The following is a 7521-nucleotide window of genomic DNA, read 5'->3' as shown; positions in this document are numbered from 1 at the left end:
GGCAAACCCCACACCAAAAATAGTGCCGACATGCCAGAGGAACCTATGAAAAATAAAAGTAGAATTAAAATAAATACTTCATTTTAAGCTATTTTTATGCATTTAAATTAATTAAAATTAATTAAAAATCATAAAAAAATCACAAAATTGTAAAACACACCAAAATATCAAATTTGGCTTCATGAGCATTTGGGACCAATTAAAATAATTTTCCTAATTTTCTAAGTCAAGATATTAATTTTAAAAGGCTTAGAAATGAATTTTCTCAAAATTTTCATTAAAATAATTCTAATAATTAAAACAAAAATAAAAAAAATGTGAAATTTATTTTTTTGATTTCCTAGACTCAGAGAGATTTAATAAAAAAATAACACTTAATTTTCCATTTAAATTCTATTTTATATTTAATTAATTCTCCAAACCAATAAATAATTTTAATAATTAAATTACATTCCTAAAAATCATGAAAATTGGTCCAAGTGGTTCTTTAACCTAGATGAACTTCTAATAATTTTATCAAGTCCAGAAGTTTTATTTTTATTGAGTTATTAAATTTTCATTGAAAATCCCTATTTTTTCATTAAAAATAATTATAAAATTAAATAAATTCAGAAAAATCACATTTTCTCCTCTTGTATTTTAATTAACCCATGAATGAGATAACATTAAATTTTTAAGTCATTTGAGTCTAATTTAATGAATTTTTAACCCTAAACCCTAAACCTGAATCATGGTAAGAAGAAGGGAAGACAAACTTTGGAGGAGACCCAGAAGAAGAAATCCCCGCAGTGACCCCAGCGTAGGGCACTAAGACCTTAGTGGCAAAAATGTAATTTTGAAATTTTGAGCTTAATTAACATTTAAGCCTAACCAAGAGGGTAAATGGGTAATAAATGATCTTAAAATAACATGCATTGATGATTGAAACATAAAAAGGGATAAGTGGTAGAAACCAAACTCACTATGAATTTCATAAAGAATAAATTTGTAATTTTTCAAATTAATGAAATTTGAAGACCCCAGCGTAGGGCACTAAGACCTTAGTGGCAAAAATGTAATTTTGAAATTTTGAGCTTAATTAACATTTAAGCCTAACCAAGAGGGTAAATGGGTAATAAATGATCTTAAAATAACATGCATTGATGATTGAAACATAAAAAGGGATAAGTGGTAGAAACCAAACTCACTATGAATTTCATAAAGAATAAATTTGTAATTTTTCAAATTAATGAAATTTGAAAGAATAATTAAATAGGGAGATATTAAGGTGAGGGGTTTGATTTGAAAGATCATAATTCACTGATTTAAAACCCCCAACTAATGGTTTTGAGACGATTTATAATTCATTATAAGGATTAAGAATATAAATATTGAAAACTCTTTTTCTTAAAATTGTAAATATACCCATTAAATCATAAGGGCTTAGTAGTGAACTAGGCTTAATAAAAAGGTTGTCTAATGAGGTTTAGAAAATAACTTATAATTAAATTTAAGACTTTTCAAAATACTACAAGCCCATTCTTTAAAATAAAATTAATTAAACTCCTTAATTAAGTCAAGTTATCCCCAAGGGTCTTTACCTATATAACCTATATAATTCATAAGTGCATAAGTGAGACATCAAGTGATAATTACCCCACTTAAGAGATAATTAAAACATCATAAGTCACTGAGCATAAGAGTATTAATTGGACCAACTATATAACAAATATGATAAAACCAAAATGAACTCAAGATAATTCCAATGACCATGAAATGTCTAAGGTATTACCCAAAGCTTTTTCATGATCCTTTGGAAATCTTGAAGGACATGTGAGTTTATTTTTATTATAATTTTATTATAATTTGCTTAATGGAATCATCCTTAAAATTTAAATACACCAAGATATGACATAGGATTTGGTAGACACACTTTAAGTTTATACTTCCTACTTTTTCTATAAAACATGTTTTAATTCCTGCAAAATTATATATGTATATACTTTGCAAGTACTGAAGTTTCAGGTGGAGGAACGAGAAGACTCGTCAAGTACACTTTTATAGTTTACAGTGCTTTCTTTTCTCGTACTTTCCCACATTGTACTTTTATGCTTATAAATTTGCATGCTAAACAGCGATGTCTCCCTGCATGAAAACTAAAATCTTTAGGATAGCCACAAAACTGAAACCAAAACCAAAACTAAAATTAACCAAGATAAAATTCACCTTCACAATATTCAAAATATAAGACAACTCAAAATTTAATCACAAACATCACAAAACAATAATTACAACTAAATTAAGACGTCTCTATCGGATGATCGGGAATCCCTCGGAGGAGGTAACCTACGGTTGCTAATGAGATTTCCCACGGTCTAAATGAAAGTATGGAACTCATTAAGTTGAGTTCAATAAATTTATTTGGGCTAAGTGAATCCGATAGAAAATAGTGGTGTCCGAATGAGGGAACTGTATGATCCTTGTATGATCCTAACTAGTGTCGCGTGTCGCTCTAATCAACTTTAACATGCCTCATAATATTTAAATGACCATAACCATAAGGACATTTGATTTCACATCATAACTTGACACATTATAAAATTTAAACTTGCTATGACGAGGAGCTTAGAGCTAGCATTGTGGGCAGCAAGACCATCTTCAACTACAAAACTTGTCTACACCAGCTAAACCATTCCATAGATCTTTAAAATTAAATAACAAACTCATAGGAATTCGAGGTTGTTTGCTTATGCAACATAAATCCTCATTTTATCTTTAGGCCTTTTTATAGCTCTGTTATACAATTCAAGCCCTGACCTGCTTTAGGATTTTGAGGTTGTCGTCTGTCACAACCTAAATCCTCATATCTTCCAGTCTATTTGTCATATCTTCCAGGCTATTTGTGTGATCGTTTCACATGAATATAAGCCCTAATTAATAAAATTGGCAGGATGAAACATTCATTAATTCTAAACTCCAAAATTGAAGCCAAACCATTGGATAGCTTGGAAAGTCATCGAGGTTCTCCTCCGGATCTATGACATCGCATAGTTTTTCTTCCTTTGGATTCTCCAATAAAATATTCCAAACTTGAGTCATTCCCCTTTCAACCTCTTTGTCTGATCTCGTTGAAGAGTCATATCTTTTTGAACTCCTTGAAGATAATATTCCCTGATTTTTATCGAGAGTTTTCTTAGGTGACTTCGATTTTCTAAGATGTAATTAACTATATGGGTTTGCCCTTATATGAAGCTTTTCCGAACCCAGCTTAATATAAATCCTATTTAATTCTTCGTATTAAATATGTGAATTTGTCGGTCAACATAAAATGGTTTCACAGGCTTAAACGAATGTTATACAATCTTTAATTTATTTAATCGAGCCTTCACGAGTAAGTAATGTTTTTGTCCCTCGGGATAGGTGCACCACTTGTGGTATTAGGCTCGTTTATTTAAACTACTGGGGATATGAGATCAATTCGGTCTTGTATTTTCAAAAATTTAAAATACTATTTTTTTCTAACTTATATATGTATTAAATTAAATTAAAATTGATATTGGGATATCCATCCTAGCAGCCAACAACTTAACAACTCCAGAACTAAATAATTTATTTAGTTATTAATGTTATTCAACCTAACATAACCTAGAAATCCCTAGGGCCCTTTTTGGATAATTATTATTTTATTTTGTTTATGTTTTATTTTGAAACAAAAAAAATGTTTGATATGCTTGATTATAATTTGGTTATTTTTTAAAACACTCAAAATTTTTATTGAGTGTTTAAAAAAGCATGTTTATTTGTTTTTCAGATACAAAAAATATTTTAAAAAACAAAAGAAAAAAGAAGATTCTAAACAAGCTCATAGTGTTTTGGATTTTGGGGAAACTATCAAGATGAGAATCTTGATAATTAATTGAATTAATAAGCATGGAACTTTTTTTTATTAGATTTCGATGTCAATGCAATAATCAATGAGAACAAAGAGTATAAAATTTACTTGAGTGTGGTCGATATTGAGATTGAAGGCCATATGATCTTCTTTTGGTCTAATCATAACTTTTTTGGTCTGTTAAAGATTTGTATTTACTTATAATACAACAATTTTTTAAAATAAATAAAAGATAAAATCTTGGCTCAATTTGTGAACTATATCAATTGCACAAGCCATCTTTACAATCATATATTAATGAAAATTTCATTAGTTCAAAAAATTGTTAGTAACTGTGTCATTCTTAAGCTTGTTGGGTCATAAATTTATGTCCACACAAGCATAGACTTTGTGTGTAGTCTTTTGCTTACTCACCTTGTTCGAATAAAGTGGGATAAACTATGGGGATCATGTCTTTCCTAGTATACAAAACTTTGAATAGGTAAGAAAATGTCTTAAGCTATAGTTTAATGTTGGAATATTGAAGGCTAGTGTAGTGTAGGTTTATAAGGAATTATTTAGTATTGTTGTATGAAATATAAGCTTTATGACCAATTAAAGTTGACCATAATTTGCTTATAATCATTAAATACTTTACAAATAATTATGAAGGGATATTAGGTAGGCTTTACTTATCTTTGTGTTGATATCAGAGAAGTTTTAGGTAAATTAAGATGGAATGAAATTGCTTGAGAAAAGCTCTAGGAACATTTAAATTCATGTTAATCTTAATAAGGGTTTTATTATAATTAAAATTTTAACTAATGTGGAATATCATGATGATTTCTAAGGTCTTACCACAAGTGAATGATCTGAAGCAAAGCAAGTGCAATAGGGAGTAATTTAAGGTCTATAAGATCTTGATAAAGTAGGCATCAAGTTAATTATAATGTTTTCTCATGTGGTGGGGGAAGAGTAATCTAGGTAGTGATAAAAAAATAGGAATTCAACATTTGATCAAATTTTATATCAAAACTTACAAGATTTAAAAGTGTAAGATTTTCTTCAAAGAATAGGATAGAAAAGTATAGATTCAATGTTTGGGATATTAAAGAATTATTAATACAATTTTTATAAGTCTTAAATTAGTGATTAAATACTTATAAATTGATTAATCTTTTATTTGTAGCAAAAAAAATTATCTTTATGTATTAGGCTTATGATTAGAATATGATGAGGTCAATATAGAGATGAATAAAAGTTATAGAGAATATGATGAAGTTTATATGACTATTTTAAAGGGGGTGGGAGATTTCATTGGATTGAGGGAGGAAAGGATTTAAGGTTAGCCAAGCCTTATGTGGAGGAGGGGAATTATAATGGGAGAAAAGAAGAGTAAAAATTAAAAAAAGACGATTAAAGGCTTACCAACTCTTTAGGAACATAACACAAAGCTTTGGTAAAGAGTATAGAAACCACAAAGACACATAAAATAAAATTTCTACAATCAAAATATAATTTTAGTTTTGTTCAATGAAACTAAATGCATAAAGTAATTTCTATTTGTAGATTTTTTTTGCCTAACTAAATTTGTAAAATTTTACGATCAATAAAACAATATAACTAGCTTTTCTTGATGAAATGTGAGAAAAAAAATATTATATTCATTAAAATTTTCAAAATCAATAAAATTTAACAAAATAAAATAAGGCAAGTAGAGTGATCTTAAAATCAAGCTTCCCTCTTTGATTGGTATGACTGAAATACCCTTCATGAGGCCTCAAATTAAACTTCTTGATTATTCTCTAATATTTTTAGAGGTGTGATCCATGAGCTATTTTAAAGAGTTTTGGAAGATAAATAGTCAAATTCTTGATGCAATACCCATGTTAATAACCTTGTATTGGCCTTGTGTGTTAATGTTATATCAAAAATTTTGAAAATTTTGATGGGTTACTTTAAAATTTAATGGAAAAAAGATAATATGGGTTTACTTTAATCTTCCAATATTAAAATTAAAAATTTTGAATTTTGACTTCGAAGATATTTAATATTTATTTTAGAAACATTTGTTTAAGGGTTATCATCATCCACGACCAACCAAGTATCCATTCATTTGAAACCAACGAAGTTGTGAATTATAGAGGGTGGTTGGAGAGGTTTTAATGACTCTTCATTTGATAATGGTTGACCATTCTTTATTTTCTTAGATTTTATTTTTATTTTCTTGGGTTTATTATACTTTTTAAATAAATTCTGGTTTAACAATGAAAAGTATTTTGCATTTCGAGAGGGGGAGAGAGAGGGAAAGAAAGTGATTCCTCTTGGTGTAGGTTAGGTGGCTAACCTCTTTATTCTTCTTTGGTGGAAGGAACTAATCATCTTAGTGGCTTTTGTGCTTTTCTAGTATTCCATTCTTTATTATCTGCATTTTTTCAATCCCTTACACACCAATAGATACATCTTAGCATTAGAGTTTATGAATGTTGGCTTGCCTTAATTTGGTTAAGAAGATTATATTGGTACTAGTTGTTGAATTGGTTAAAAATAGCTAAGAGCCAATTGCAATAGATTTATTTATGATTGATATATTAAAATTTCTTTGTGGATTTAAAAATTATCAATTATGATCAAATTGTAGCTTTGGCCTTATATGGCTAATTAAATCCATTTAGGCTAAACTGAGTTAAAGCGTTTAATCATGATACAACATTGCACTATTTGACTTTATTAGATCATTTCTAGAATAATTGGAACTATTTAGTGGATTGGCCAAATTTAATTTATCCAATTCCATCTTTTGGGTTTAACTGATCAAGTTTTTCTATTTGGCCAAGTTAGGTTTCAAGAGGGTGCAACCTAGTCCAATAGTAAATTATAGTTAATTACCTCATTGCCTAGTAATTTATATCCTAAATAAGAGTTTTGGTAATGCAACTTGATATTAAATTCAAAATCACTAAGCATGTCAAATAGTATGGAGGATTTGGGGGTATGTTGGCCACATGTAAAATTTAAGCTCGTAGGTCAAGATCAAAGAATCTCATACTCAATCACAATGCATAAATATGTGACTAAAATATTAAGGAAAAAAAAAACTAGAAGCTTGTAACATTAATTTTGTCCTCTTGAATTGATAGGTTCCAGTTAAGAAATATGTTTAAAGATTAAAAAAAAAAAATATGATCATGAAAGATACAAAGTAAAATATTCTAAAATATTATGAACATACCTTAAACCAAAAAGAAAAAAAACAAGTCTGTGATAAAGATAAAAAATCTTTTGAATAAAATTTTTAACATTATTATTGCGATAAAAAAATTTATATGAATATGTTTGATAAGTGTATATTCTCAAATAATAATGGATCACATATTGAAGAGTGTGATATTCATAACTTTTCTATTAAAATGGGCAAAACATATGCGACAGTTGTTATTCTTCTAATGTGTTCATCAATATTTACACACACACACATATGTATGAGTGTGTGTGTGTGTGTGAGATAAGCACACACACATATACAGGGTTTAGAGTTTTTGTATGTATGTATGTTTGTATGTATATGTATGTATGTACATGCTTACATACATACATACATACATACATACATACATACATACATATATAGATATATACATACATACATACATATATATACATACATATAT

The sequence above is a fragment of the Phalaenopsis equestris genome, unplaced genomic scaffold, assembly GCF_001263595.1.
Source record: "Phalaenopsis equestris unplaced genomic scaffold, ASM126359v1 Scaffold000288, whole genome shotgun sequence".
Taxonomy (NCBI): domain Eukaryota; kingdom Viridiplantae; phylum Streptophyta; class Magnoliopsida; order Asparagales; family Orchidaceae; genus Phalaenopsis; species Phalaenopsis equestris.
The sequence above is the reverse complement of the archived record's forward strand: the minus strand, read 5'-3'. Positions refer to the sequence as shown.